Source organism: Stegodyphus dumicola, chromosome 4, assembly GCF_044657685.1.
Source record: "Stegodyphus dumicola isolate Sdum_Otavi_A_Nest chromosome 4, ASM4465768v1".
Classification (NCBI taxonomy): Eukaryota; Metazoa; Arthropoda; class Arachnida; order Araneae; family Eresidae; genus Stegodyphus; species Stegodyphus dumicola.
The window spans coordinates 170,320,899-170,336,742 of record NC_140771.1 but is presented as its reverse complement, the minus strand read 5'-3'; the positions used below and the strand labels follow the sequence as shown (position 1 = coordinate 170,336,742).

General features: G+C 34.4%; 2 protein-coding genes across 15 annotated transcripts in view; one reads left to right on the top strand and one right to left on the bottom strand.

The window, feature by feature from the left end:
- Nucleotides 1-4,688, bottom strand: part of LOC118189724 (uncharacterized) — a 451,032-nt gene extending 446,344 nt beyond the window's left edge. For 2 of the 6 annotated variants that reach the window (XM_085815775.1, XM_085815779.1), the window contains exon 1: nt 4,514-4,675. The gene's annotated coding sequence lies outside the window, so the exon portion shown is untranslated. Of the gene's footprint in view, nt 1-4,513 lie in introns of all 6 variants that reach the window. The other 4 variants (XM_085815776.1, XM_085815777.1, XM_085815778.1 and 1 more) reach the window with 4 other exon arrangements.
- Nucleotides 1-15,844, top strand: part of LOC118188251 (tyrosine-protein phosphatase Lar-like) — a 1,537,039-nt gene that overhangs the window by 995,569 nt on the left and 525,626 nt on the right. The gene's annotated exons all lie outside the window — the stretch shown is intronic.

The window sequence follows — 15,844 nt, the reverse complement described above, 5'->3', positions numbered from 1 at the left end:
ATTTCGCATTCTGTAAATACTCCCGGTATTTGTTGTTGTGACCTCTCGCTTATCTGACAGTAACATGAGATAAAGTATATTAATTTTATCTTAGGTGCGCGGAGTCTGCCAATGTTGTGTGGATTGCTTTAGCGTGGGTCTTGGATATCTTATAAGTGATACTCCAACTTTATTCATTTCCTTCGTACTTTTGAAGGAGAAACTTCCCAGCGAAGAGATCCTAGGGTTCCCCAGGTGTCCGCCGAAAACATCGCGGCAAAAACATCACGAACAAAAAAGTCGCAGAGAAAACAACGCAAGGCGAAAATTTCGTGGTACAAAACATCGTGGGAGAAACGAAAAGCAAAGAGAAAACATCGCAGCTCTTAAAAACTTCGTGGTACAAAATATCGTGGTCGAAAATAAATCGGTTCAAAAACTTCGCAGTTTAAAAACATCGTTGTCAAAAATATCGATGTAAAAAATGGAGTAGCTACAAATAATCATCGCATGACTATTACATCGGACACATTATCATTTTCAGGTTTTGAAAGTTGTAAATGCATGTTCGTATGAAGGTTTTAGAGTGCAAGAATAAAAGAGAGATTCGTTTATTTCTATATTTCACATTTCTGAACGGACTAATAAATTTTTTCTGAAAAAATAAGAAGGAAACGTAACCATTTAAAAATTGAAAATGAGTAGAAAATTAATTCAACTTAAAAAACGTAATTTTAAATTTATATAGTTAATTAAAAAGGTCATTAATAAATTAACCTTTTTTTATAAAGTTTAACTGATAATTTTTTATGAAAAATACAGTCTAAAAATGCTTAAAAAAAGGAAGATAAATAACTGGATGAGTTTACCTCCGTAAAAATTGTTTAGTTAGCGATAAAATTACTTTCTTTAACATTTGTTAAGCTGATATTGTTTTAATGAAAATTATGTACTGTTTTGCTTCCTTTTATTCTTAAAGTACCGTTAACATATTCATGCATATCGTGCAATCAATTTTTTGGATGTCGATTTGTTAGTTAGGACGAAAGTCAGTTGCATAATATGTCACTATGCGATTTGAAAAATGCATGTGGGCGATGTTATCGACATGTAGGTGCTTTATTTCTTATGACGATGTTTTTAAACTGCGAAGTTTTTCAACCGCTTCATTTTCGGTATTTTGTACCACGATGTTTTTTCCTACAGTATTTTGTACCACAACGTTTTCGCCTTGCGTTGTTTTCTCCGCGATGTTTTCGTCTGCGATGTTTTCAGCTGTAACCGTTTGACAATCCGTCTTATATAAGCCATACTAAGAAGTCATGTGGTGCCCACGTCAGATGTTTTAGCTTAGAATCGAAGGATTCGAATGACGGAAACAGAACATTCGAGTTCGCAACTCTGGAAATTTTTCGTGCGTCAAGGAATTCGCGGATATGAATATCCAATCCATAGTAATAATTCAAAGCAATACCTTCAGATTTTATATTACGCCCAAAGGGTTTTTTTTTCTTCATTTGCACATGCATGCACGTTTCAAGAGCATTTGGTCTAAGGCTCCTCTGGAGTAAAAATATTTGAAAACAGCGTATCTTTAGAATTTCCGACAGACAGTGTGGCGCACCGGAGTAAAAATATTGTTTTCGTACAGTGTGTTGCCACTGCTCGCTTTGAAATCGTTGAGTTTCTTCGTCAAAAATTTATTAAACTATGCCTGTATTCGAATACGTTATTCAAAATTTGATGGCTCTAGGTGTTGTTTTTTTCACAATACGAGAAATATACATACTTTTATGCAGATTCTTCATCATTTAATTTCTTTAAATATAATCCGGGACGATAATTTTTCCTGACCATAATTTGAAAAGTGATACAGCCGTTTATATTGATTCGACGTAAAATAACCCATGTGAGCTAATGCCCCTTTAGGCTAAAAACTATTCTTTCTATGTAGGAGAAATTGTATTAAAATCGCTAGGTGTAAAATACATATTTTGGAAAAAGAGCCCTTATAAGCCAGCCAACCAGCCAATCATTTATGAAATACACAAGGATGATTTATATACAATAAGCAGTTGGTCGTGCCTTAACATTTATAGCTACGTTTCCGAATATTGAAGTTTGGGTTGGGTTAGGTCAGCGTTTAAAAAAATTTTTTACTCTTGTTCCATTCGAAAATATTTTTTAGCGTGTGGTTACTACTAGTTCACCTTTTTTATAAAATATAATTAATTAAAATTCACTAAATTTTTATGTTGGTAATAGGTAATCAATAGAAGAAAATTAATTTTTGTTTTTAATGATTCAAAGCTATTGGAATTTGTATAATGTTAATTTTATTTTTAAAAAATTAAAATAAATGTTGGAACACACGTTAATGAAAAGGATGACGCTGTAGATTCTTGCGTAGCTGTTTTTGTCTGCATGTATGATGGTAAGAAGCATTGCAGTTATAGTACTTTAAATCCCCCCCTCCTTTTTTTTTTACTAGAGTGAGAAGTCCTTAAGTAGGGTAACCGGTAATAAATTAAAAAAAAAAAATATCAGTCATCTGCGTAAACGTGATAGACGATTGCCTTACGTAATTTCCAAACTCTGAGATTTTCAGCTACAGTGATGTATGTGCAGTTCATCTGAATTTTAGTTATATATATGTTTTTCCTTTTGAAATCTAAGAAGACCCCATGGCAGGTTTCAAACGCCATTTGTGGCTCGCGGAACGTAGATTGAGAAACAGTGGGTTAGGTAACTGGAATATGGAAAACCATACGAGGTTGTCTGCCTTCGTGTAGGATTTTAAAAGAGAAACTGGCTTGTATTCACGTTATGGAAATCAAATGGAAAAAAACTAAATCAAACAGGTAGCCTATTTACCTGGGGTCGAATTTCCAGTATTCAGCATTCTTAGACCGCTCGGTCATTGGTGGGATATCAAACATGGCTTGTACATATTCAGCGAAATAAATGCAATGTAATATTGTACAAGTTACTTGAAATAAATTAAATATCTTCCTAAATATATGTTGTATTTAATTATTTAAATGGTATAAAAATTACAAGCAAACGCAGTTTTACTTGACCTAGAAAGAGCAACCCAGATAACACGAATTCCAGTTGCCGAGATAATTATATTTTGAAGTGCAGATATTCATTCGGAGGGAAATAGGATCTAAGAATGCATGGAAAAGAACTGTGGGTTATATATTTACAAGTCTTTTCTTAATTAGTATAATACTGAAATGCTTTTTCTTTGAATAAATAATTTATATTGCAAATTTATTTCAAATGTTTAACATGCTTTTATTCAAAGCTGCATTTAAAATTCTTGCTGCATTTAAATCAAAGGTGGATATTAAAAATGCTTCAATTTTAACTTGGATTTTGAATTTTGGTTTATGCTTGATACTTGACTGTTTAATACTGGTTCGGATAAATACGGAAGGTGAAGACTTAAATGCAAACAGTTATTGCAATAATTGCAGTCAATGGTTTCGTCGTAGCTATATCAAGAGATTTTATTTGTTTGAAACTGGGTTACAATATAACCGTGAACTTCAAATTAAATAAAACGCAACCTTAGATTGGCGTAGGTTTCGTATGCAATACTGCGTGTGTTCGAGCCAGTTTCCCTTAGAAAGTCCTCCACGAAAGCATCCCTTCCCTTAGGCAGATAGCCCTGGAGCAAATCAAAAACTGAATGCAATTCTGTGGATTACGAGATCGATCAAACATATGCTCTTTTTCAAGAGGGTAAAAGATTTAGCAAGATTTTACGTTATTTAAATTTGACAATGATGTGTTAGATTTGATCATAAACATTTACGTTATGATATACGTAATCCTCTTTATGAATTAACGTAAATTGCAATTAATGATCTTTAATTTATTAATAAGAATGATGATAATTTCAAAAATATGTGAAGCAATTTTTTTTTCTGTGTGCCGTACAAAGGTTAATTTTGTATTTTTTAAAATTAATTAATGCTTTTCTAAAAACAATATAGTTACATTATTAAATCATACATCTTATGTGTTATAAAAAATATCATGTCTCAGAACATCAGAACAGCTGTTAATTAGTGATATATATATATATATCACACACACACACACACACACACACATATATATATATATATTAATCAGCTGTTAAAAATATATGTTAAATTTATGTATTAAAATTCTGCCAATTCTCATACATACGTAGTCAAAGTTTATGAATTCTCTGAAGAATCGCGAGATTACACTTTTTTTTTAATATATATATATTTTTGGAATACTTTATTTTATTATGATTTCTAGCTTAACATTTAAATTCATTTTTACATTCAGTATAAGTTTAATTCATCATCTTATAAAAAAAACTGCGATAAAGAAAGAAAATCTGTATTTTAACGGTTGAATCTTAGAAAACTTTATGTAAGATTTCCCAAAATATGACATCATTTCCGTGTAAATTGACCACATTTATTTCTTTCGGTCGACTGCTTAAAGAAAGAAGACATTTATATAAAAAACGAAATTATTCACATACCTTTTTATACTTTGCAGTGCCATTCGGAGCTTAGACACCTGTTGCAGGGTGTCAAATTGAGCGTGAAAAGTGCTTGAGAAAGAGCAGATGTCGCGAATTTGTCGCCAGGTGTTATTTCTCACCCCCTTTTTCGTATCACCCTTCTAACCATGTGAAAGCGCCATCTGGCGATATTTTGGCGAGGCTCGGCAAGACTAGAAAGACACGTGAAGGCAATGTTTCGTTTATCTCGAATGAAAGCGTTTGAGGATAGCTTATTTTGTTGTTTCATTCTCTTAACGTAAATGGTTTCGGTTTTGTTATTTATTTTTAGCTTCTAGTTTTTGCTGCAGATTTCGTTTTGTATAACGTTCGAGACGAAATCGGTTACGGATTAAGACTTTTTATTATTTTTGCTTTATTTAATTTTTGTATGTTTGTTTGATGCAAAGTTTTGAAATTAATTTTTTGCGAGATGATTTCTTTAAAACTCTTTTAGCATCCATGTTTACATGACAGTACTCTATTCCACAGAGAGTATCCCTGCCTAAAATTATTGTAAACTTTTTCTTTTAATTTAGTTACCATATTTATCAGATCGTATTTTGAGAACAAGATTCCTGGATCATGTTCGTTCGCGAAGCGAGGAGGAGATGACGCATGTGACGCCGTATTTTGTATTGATGCTTGTAAAATCTGTGCGTAATATGTGTGTTTTTCATTGATGCAAAGTCCTATTCTGTAAACTAGTTTTGAACCCCCGGTTAAAGAAATATAAATTTATCGATGTAGTTATTTTTCTTATTCTCACCCAAAAATATTCTGTGGATACTCATTCCAGAACAATTTATGATAAATTAAGTTTAGTGGTCAGAATGACTTGCAAGCATGTCTAACTAATAAAAGATGGTATAACTAATAAAAAAAGTATATTATAAGCAATTACAAGAAGATACAGAATAGTAGATTGCATACGTTTCGCGATATTTTTACTCGGTATATGATGTGGATGGATGGGATTGTTATTTTTATTCCATTCTTGCATATTTTTATATTTAAGTGCTTACTTCTTATATAGAATTCCAGGTTTTCCAATTATGAGTACAACAGATTTTTAAATGTGTAAAAATAGCTGAGCCCACCAGCGGCCGAGTGGTAAAATCGCTGAACACTGGTAGTTCGAATCCCGCGAACGGACTGGCTGCATGGGCGTTTTCGTAGTTTTCCCCATGTGTAACGTGTATACGACCCAATTTCCCTTAGAAAGTCATCCACGAAGGCATCCCTCCCCTTAGGCAGATAGCCCTAGTATGCTTTGCCGTATTTTCAATACACCACACACCAAAAATAGCTGAAGCACTAGACAGGCAAATAAGCTGTTGGTGGACCTTGTCGACAACATTGTCTTCAAGTTGGTGATAATTTGGCAACTGTCTGGAAGATTCGGGAAAACATATTTCCGAAGTTTAACGACCGCTTCCGAATGCGTCCAGAAGCCACACTGCCTAAGTAGGATTCCGAGAGTCAGAAAGTTCAGGTCTTGAACAGCTGTGAGATTCAGTGCTTAGCTGAAGTACGCTTTAGCGCTGCGAGTGATTGTGGGAATCGACGATATTTTTCATGCAATAAATGAGGAATTGCTTAATATCCGCATTATATTTGAGCTATTTCCTGCTATTTATTGTGATATGCGTCGTGAAGTTCTGTAATAAATATCCAATTTTATGTTACTTATATAAAATAAATGTAAAGTGATATCAACGAACTTGTAGCTAGAAGCAATTTATATGCGTAGCTATTAAATAAAGAAATAATTTACATATGCAGAGCCCGGAATGTATTCAACCTTTGCTGTGATAAATAATAGTTCTGAACATAGAGGAGGAGTGGGGGACTATAACTGTAAGAGAATTATGATATTGAAACTTGGGGATTTTTATCGCGGAGATTGTGTATGGTTTAACACAGCTTCATCGTAAGTAACAGCAGATTTATTGTAGGACTTAGAGTTGTTGTTTTTGTGACTTGTCTCACTTATCTGACAGTAACATCAGAACAAGCCCACGAAATTCATAGTTGTAAGGATTACAAGACTGCACCTGTCGTTGGTAAGAGCCTTGAGAACCATGCAGATGACAGTACGACTTTGCTGAGTTCCTCCCATCCTCCCACGTTTCCTCCCACGTTTTTGATGGAGAGCACCCCGGGGGAGGACGGGTCCGAGGGTCTCCCACCCCTCTTTCCCTACATCAACGTCTTGAGAGGACTGTCGGCTGGCCGCATATTTAGAGTGACCCCATGCCGCACAGAATCTAAACATTTACAAACATCAATACCTTCTGAAGGATTCGACCCCAGGCCTTTCGGTGCCGTAATCAGAGATCCCTATCCCGGTTAAGCCGCATAGGACTTAGTTTGTCTTATTGTCGTGTTGAAAAGAAGATACGAAAGATTCTGAAGTTAGTTTGAAATAGCTCGTCTTTAGAGAATTGGAGTTCGTTAAATGCCAGGCTTAACGTTATTGGAACAATTAGGATCTAAAATAACACATCGTTAACTCGAACACGTTCTTAATAAGCTTTGGTTTATTAGTCAAAGTGACAACGTGCATGCATTTTATAGTTTAAATATTTTCCTCAGGTCAAAACTCGAGATTTACAAATAAAAATTTTGAAAATTGTTTGCCTACTTCACGCCTTACATTCTATTTGCTCGCTTTTTTTTCCTGCCAGTCTTCCACGAGCATGGGCATCATTTTTTTCCCGAGAAATTAATGTAAAAGTGTTTTTTCAGTCAAGTTATGCAACATTTATAATATCCAATGCTCACTGACCACTGTATGGAAGCATGTTTTTAGCGACAGTATTTTGATATTTGCCTGTAATCAAATATAAAGTTATCAGAAGTGCCCCTTTTACCGTCTGTCGCTGCTCCGGGAGTGGTGTAAATAGACAGGAAAGGAAACTGAATCATAACGAAACACTCTTGAATTATAAATGCTTAACAAGAAAAAATATTCAAAATGTGCGAAGCAATGATCGTATTTATCCATAGCCAATTACAATCGGAAACGTAATTACAATTTTCCCTTTCCTTCTGCGAAAATTATCCATGAAAGATTTTCAGTTGATAAATTGAGTTTTCTTAAAGTTTTTACATTCCCAGAAATTTATCATCCTTTTAAAATTCTAACATTTTGTTTTTCATATTTCATTATTATTTTCCTCGACTGATCGAGTTTCGCTTGTGTTCGTTTTGCTCCGTCCATTGCTTTTGATATAAATATGGCCCTTTCTTCATCTTTTTGATGAAATCATTCCAAATGTTCACCATGACAAATAACTTTATATCGCTTTCAATAGCAAACTTAATTGGCAGGATCACATCTAAAATTTTAAGAATAAAGCAACAAAAAGTCATTAGCCGCCTCTTTCCAATTATTGGAAATTATTCCAAATTAGACATAAGAAAGAAATGTCTCATTTATGTCTCAATTGTACGTCCTATGCTTCATCGGCTTCGACTACTCATGATAAAAATGACCTCCTCAAACTCCAACAAGTGCAAAGTAAATATGTGCGCATCATTACTAACGCACACTTCTACGTGCGTAGTCAATGATTGCACAGAACTTTCTTATTCTTTTCGGGATCATCCAAGGGTAGGCACTACTGGAAAGACTAAGTAACGAATTATCGCTATGTCTTTGAAGAACGGATTCTGCTGAAGAAGATTTAAATAACTTTTTTATTTGAACTAAAGTTTGCTCATTCGCTGCTCACAATTTACCAACAATTATGGCTAAGGAATTCCAGCAGAAAATAAAAATGCAAAAATCACAATAAACTAAGATGGGGTACACGACTAAATAGTGTTTCCAAACTCACTTAGATTTGATTCCGAACTCATTAAAATTTACATTCTGGTAGGAAACTGACATCAGAAGGGAAAGGAATTTTTCTGAAATTAAAACTAATTGATTAGAATAAAATAAGATCTTAACAACTTTATAAGGTATTTTTCCTGCCTTCCTAGCGTGCCTTCGTGGTGTAGTGGTTCTGCACGCTGGGCTGGTATTCCAGAGGTCCGTGCCTCGATTCCCGGCGAAGGCGTTGCTAATTTTCATCTGGTCCTGCTTCAAAAAATACGTAATGTCTCTACAGGGTGTCCGCCGATAACATCGCGGCAAAAACATCGCGAACGAAAACGTCGCGGAGAAAACAACGCAAGGCGAAAACGTCGTGCTACAAAACATCGTGGGAGAACACATCGCAAAGAGAAAACATCGCAGTTCTAAAACATCGTGGTACAAAACATCGTCGTCGAAAATAAAGCGGTTCAGAAACTTCGCAGTTTAAAAACTTCGTCGTCGAAAATATCGTGGTAAAAAGTAAAGTATCTACAAATCATCGCATGACGATAACATCGCAGACATACTTTTTTCAGGCTTTAATAACTGTAAATGTATATTCCCATAATGATTTGTGAGCGCAAGATGTAAAGAAGGATAATTTTTACTTTCATATTTTTTATTAAATATTAAATTTTTGCTGAGAAAATAAGAAGAAAACTTAAGCATAGAAAATTAATGCAACTTATAGCACTTAATAGAATTTTAAATCGACATAGTTAACTAAGAAAGACCATTAATAAATAATTTTTTATAAAGATTTTACAGGTAATTTTTCATAAAAAGTATAATCTATTAAGTTGCATTTAATTTTCTATGCTTAAGTTTCCTTCTTATTTTTTCAGCAAAAATTTATTAGTTAATAAAAAATGTGAAAATAAAAATTATCCTTCCTTACATCACTTGCGCTCACAAATCATTATGGGAATATCCATTTACAGTTATTAAAGCCTGAAAGAAATATGAAGAATAAGCATGTCTGCGATGTTATCGTCATGCGATGATTTGTAGATACTTTATTTTTTACCACGATATTTTCGACGGCGATGTTTTTAAACTGCGAAGTTTTTGAACCGCTTTATTTTCGACGACGATGTTTTGTACCACGATGTTTTAGAACTGCGATGTTTTCTCCCACGATGTTTTGTAGCACGACGTTTTCGCCTTGCGTTGTTTTCTCCGCGACGTTTTCGTCCGCGATGTTTTTGCCGCGATGTTTTCGGCTGTAACCCTCTACAGTGGCGGAGGAACTAAAAGGGTGTTGGATGATAATTCTCCTCACCCAGGATTTCGCGATTGGGTTCCCTAAAAACCCCAACAGCCCTTTAAAAAGGGAGTATGTAAGCTATTTCTCCCGTCTTCCTAGCGTGCCTTCGTGGTGTAGTGGTTCTGCACTCTGAGCCGGTATTCCAGAGCTCCGTGGTTCGATTCCCGGCGAAGGCGTTGCTAATTTTTCATCTTGCCTGCTTCCAAAAATACCTAATGTCACTACAACCTCATTATTGAGACTATTGATAATATTTTCAATAAAATCAGTAGAAATTTCTACAAGAAATCTATACTGCGTGTAACCATCTCGCGAATGTTAGCTTGTAACAAAGAATTACCTCTTTATGCTGCAGATCTCCTAAGAGATTTGAATTTTCCAACGTAAACTCTACACATGCACTTCTTATTTTTTTTTTGTCTCTATTTGAGTTCTTCTTATTTTGTGTATCCATTTTTATCTCTACTATGACTTCAATCTCATATTCCAGTCCATTAAGATACTAGTTTGATCTCTCAAACCGAGAAGAAAATGCTCTCCTTTCTTCCATATTTGTTAAATTTCTTCTTCTGGGAATTTCACTTGATGTATTTTAATGTGAAGTGCCTTTAAGGCAACATTTTTAGTAAGTCGGACACATTGCCAAATTCACAGTGTCGAGGCATAATGTTACTGATACCGATACCCATCTTGCAGTCGCCTGATATTCGAGGTAATAACTCTTTTTTGACTCGTCGCGATCCATTTTGCAGAATGTTTTTACTCCTGAAGAAGAGAGCCTTCTGTCTGATACAAAGTCTAAGTCAAAATAAGTTTAAAGTTTTTTTTCCTATTCTTATCTTGAGAAAGAAATAGAAACGTCATGTGGTCTTATGATGGCTATGACCCATTGCTCCTGCTTTATCTTGAATCTCGTGTTTTCTCAACAATCCGCATTTTTCGTTTTCTTTTTGAGTATTGCTTAGTGATGTTAAATGTTATTTTTCTAACATTAAAGAAGCGGGGTGACGTCAGGTAAATTCCATCTCTACGGAAAAATTTTCTTCATATACTGCGCAATATCAGTAAAAAAGAATTCCCTTCTGTAATTGAGTAAAAATAAAAATAATATAATGTGTTTATTTCTACCTCCCTCCAACCTATATAACTGGTAATGTTTCCGATGCGAAAATTCGATGATGAGTTTTCAATGCATAAGTACGACTGAAAGTCCCCACAACATATTTTTAGTATATTTACAGTAATTTCTGCGTGTCTATATGTGTGTGACGGATTTCTCTTTCACGATAACGTTAATGCCAAACTTCTAAGAATTTCCGTTTTCAAAATTTAAGATTTCTGCTATCGTATAAAAAGTTGATTAAATTTTGGATAAAATTGGACAAACGAAAGCTGTACTTTACTTGAAACCCAGAACATGACACATTGCAGATGAAGCATGCAGATCAAAATAATTGATTTGTTTTATTTGGCAAAGCACGAGGAAGCTATCTGTCTAAGGAGATGGATGCCTACGTGGAAGACTTTACAAAGCGAACTGGATCGTATGCACATTACACATGAGAAAACCATAAAAACGGGATTTTTCCTGGAAACAGCGAGCCTATTCGCTTGGAATCGAACGCAGGTCAAATTACCAGTGTTCAGTGATTTTTAACACTCGGTCACTGATGGGCTGCTGACCAAAATGAATTTACATTTGTTGATGTTACAGAAATAACATACAAGACAACTCAATAATTAATTTATGATAGACATTTAAAAGTGTTTATTTAAAATATATTATAGGCATTTAATTTTCGTTAATTAAAACGTGGCTAAATCATATGTTATTCAACCGCCCAATAAAATTTAATTTTAATAAAAAAAGGGAGCAGATATTTAATTATATTTTATAAAGTTAGAAAAACTAATTTTTATGGTCAATTATACCTAATAAAATACAATGCAAAATTTTGCAGTACAGTCCTTCTATTTATTGAAACAATACATTAGGTTTTGTTTATAAATAATCAACTGGAAGGGATACTTCAATTAAAGCTCGTTGCTATTTAAAAACAAGGAACTGCAGGACGTCATGCATTTGCCACATCAGACTTTTATTTAATTCTGTTTTATTTCTTATTGGCGTATATTTTAATTTTGATTATAAATTAATATTGTTTTATTTCAGTTTAAACAGAAATGGATTGTATCTTTATCGAAATAAATGATTTTCATTTTTTAACATTGTCTAAGAAAATGGGTTTTGTATTGTGTTTTTTCCAAAAATAAAAATGTTTTATTTTTGGGATCGGTGATCACCTTTAAAACAAAATTATAGATGAAACAATTGAGTTTTCTCATTAAAGCTGCAATAAATATATATCTGACCTGTAGAAAAAATAAATCAGTCCAGTAATCCTGATTTTTTGAATATCTGGATAGGGGATTATGTCATTTAGCCCGAATAGTTTGGAATTTAACTGTATTCTAATTTTCCTTACAAACTATATAATTCTATTTTCGCATTCTAAATTAATATTAGCGTACTGTGTGCTATATTTCCCTTACCGAAGTTAGATCGATGCCTCTTTTCAAGTCTAGTCATTACTCAATTTAGCTATCAGAAACATTTCAGCCATTTGAACTAATCCATGCGTTTATTCAATTCCCTTCAGCACTCGAAGCGTTTCCAATTCTTGCAAAGAAATTACATAAGCCATCTTTCTTGCTCCCGATTGTGTCTTCCTTTTCCTAATATCTCTCTCATGCGCAAAATATGAGTAGAGGGGGGATGAGGCTGTGGAAAGGCATTCTGTGTGGCATTGATATCTTCCACCGATTATTTTATTACGATTCGGCAGAACACTGAAATTCGATTTCCTCGCCTAATATATGCTTGCTTCTCAAGAATCCTGTTACACTCGGAAGGATGGTTTCTTCAGCATATCAGAGAGATTTGCTGCTAGGAGGGACCGTATACTGCTTGCCAGCATTACGTCAAGGTCATCTTTTTAAAAAGATTCGAGATGGCAGTGACATTTGATATTTAATCAGGATTCTGCTGAAGGTTAATAAATGTGTCTTATTAACCTTCAGCAGAATGCATGATTTGAAAATACAATAATGTGTATGATTTGAAAAAGATCTGCTGTTGTTTGCAAAATATATATATATGGCGTTGTTTTTTTATAAGCAAGTTTTATAGATTCATTGAGTTCTTCGATGCGATAGGGAAAACGAAATATAAAAAATGCTGTCACTAGGACTCGAACCGAACGTCCACGCGAAAGCTGGTCTTGCTAAATCCTATCTTCAGTGAACGCATACAAGCAGTACAATAATTCCTTATATTCACTCACATTTATATAGGGCGACTTGGCTGAGGAACGAGACAGAGCCAAGTGGTGACTTCCACACTTGGTATATTTTGTTCACCACAGTTATTGTTAGAGCACTTCTGCAGAGGCTCATTAAATTTTTGAATTTAAGGAACGTGTAATATCAACTATGCATTCGCTGCGATTCGGATTTCCGATTTGCTAACTGAACGATCTAACCTGTAAACCACGAGGTTGGCCACTCTGGGGAGGACGTGTAACAGTTATCAGAAGCTTCTAAGATTTGGTTTGCATGCATGTGTGCTTGTATTTTATAGAAAACAAAGTGACTGCTTTCAAGAAAAATGCGTTAAATTTAGTTGCATTTACTCTTAATTGAGGTTATAACGATCAAGCTTCTCAGTGAGAATGCAATGAATTTACTCTTCGTGTACGCGATTCTCTTTTCAAACTGAACTGCCGGAAGCGCGTAACCAAGTCCACGTTATTTATACTTCATGAAAACATTCATATGATTTCACCATGAGTGGACCTGAGTGGATCAAGAATTTAGGACTCACTTCTTACCGTCAAGTGCTCTTTTCCAATTAGTGCCAGGAAGCCGGCAACCAGCTTCGAATTATCTATTTTAATGATTGTGAGAACATAAAATTCTGACGCCGTTCAGCTTATCTTCATCGCTAATGTAATCGTAATCGCTGGACTGCCAAGTGCGCCGCATGCATAAAAACTGGACAGACTGGTTTTTCGATCTCTTTTCTGCTGACGACGTTTCAACCGAGTGTGTGGGGCCTTTCGGCCTACTACACTCGGTTGAGCAATCTAGTCCTCGTATTATGGAGCATCACTCACTTCTCTCTGCTATTTTTATTTTCCCTGAGTTGGATGAGAAGATATGTTCCATTTTCTAAAAAGTGCACGATTTAGTGATAAGTATTTTGGATGGAAATTAATCTGTCGTGATGCGAGACTAAAGGTAAACCTACATTGAATGTCTGAACTGTGCCGCTCCCAATATGTGTAGACATGTTTCGTCAACCTCGGGAGAAGCCGACCATGTGCTCAAAGCATAGAAAAGTATGATAAAAGAAGGGTTCTTTCGTTTAGAATACAACCACTTCACAAAAAATAGTGAAATTAGAAATGAGTATTGGGCACTATACCTCCGATGTTCTTAGATTAATAAGTCGGGCTCTTTATTTGCAAAATAGACGGTACTCGTGACACGCATGTTTCAATTTTGTGTTTCTAAGATCTTCATGATGATTTTCGTATTATGTGATATATATTAATATTCAAGAGAAGTTTTTTTGTGAAATAAATGTGTAATTAAATTATTCTACAAGTCTCATGCATGGGGGTTATTGGGTAAGTCAACCATTTTTGTACTCCTATTATTAAATTGTCAACGCAGTGTACTCCACTAATTTTCAGGCTAGCTAATTTTATGCAGACATGATTTATATTTGATACTCCTAGTATCACATCAGATTAAGAAGTCACATTTTCAACACAATAATGAAATTCTGATTTGATTAGATGCGTCTTTCGCAAAGTTAGCTTAGAGATAATATTGCATTTTATATGGGAGACTATGAATTCGTTACGATTTTACTAATCACCGACATTTTCCGATGTATTATGAAAAATTTGATATAAAGTGTTGTATATGTCTATGTAAAAGTAGGTCGACGCCTATGTTTCACATTTTATTTTGTGCAGTAGGCATTTAACGGTATAGGGAGACTTTTAGCTTCCTGCGTTAACATCAAATTATTATTTCCAGATATTATTTATTACACACGAAGAGAGATCGCTAGTGTAATTAAACCTCACATATTATTTTTATATTAGGTCAATATACTTATTATATATTATTTTAAGAATGTTGTAAATTTAAGGAAAATTTAAGAACCTATTCTGTTTGTACATTTTGTAAAATGTATATCTATTAGTACTTGTTGTTTCTAATCTTCCTTATCTAAACTAAAGCCAGATGAGGTCTACGAACTTTATCCTGATCAAAAGGCAAGAGTTTCACCTGTCATTGGCTTAGGCCTTGGGCATCTTATAGGTAAGAATTTGCCCATTTCCCTCCAAATTTTGAAAGAGAATCACGGTATAGTTCCGAGAGTCTCCCATCCTTCTTTCCCTACCACCAAGCTGTCGAGAGCTAACTCTTAGCATATCTTGTTAAGCTGGACCAGCTGAATCCTAAACTCGATGGGTCACCACAAATATTCCTATCAGTTAAGTGAGGCGCTTCACGTTTAGCATGACAGGCTGCATTAATCTTTGGCTACATTAATCTTCGGTATAAGATAATATATATTGTAATTTCTTCACTGACAGTGAATGTAATAGCAACTTCGATAAGGCATGATGGGTATTACGAAAACATCAAGTGTAAATTTCCTTTGTTTTTATCTTGTTTGATGGTCTCTGTTTTTCGGAGCAGCTGTAGTACCATGAGTAATGTTTTTAGGTTCGAAGGGTCAAGTAAAATTTGGTTGTCTGAAGCTTTCATCTCTACAGCTAGAAATCATGTCTTGTTTATTTGTTATATTGTTTTCTTGAATATTAGTAATCTGAAATGTTTTCATTGGCAACAGAGAAAGGCAGGTACGAGAAGTCTGACCAGTTTCTCAGGGTATATTTCTGTGAAAATATGTGTGGTTATTGAGCGGACAAAGTTATACTGTTAATTATTATGATAACAGAATTAATTATTATGAAATGAGAAAGAATATATCACTTATTTTTTTCTCGTATTTCCTTGTATGTTTGTTTCACTTGACATGCTATAAGAAAAAACAAGAGGAGGTTTTTTTTTTAAATTAGATTTAATTTTA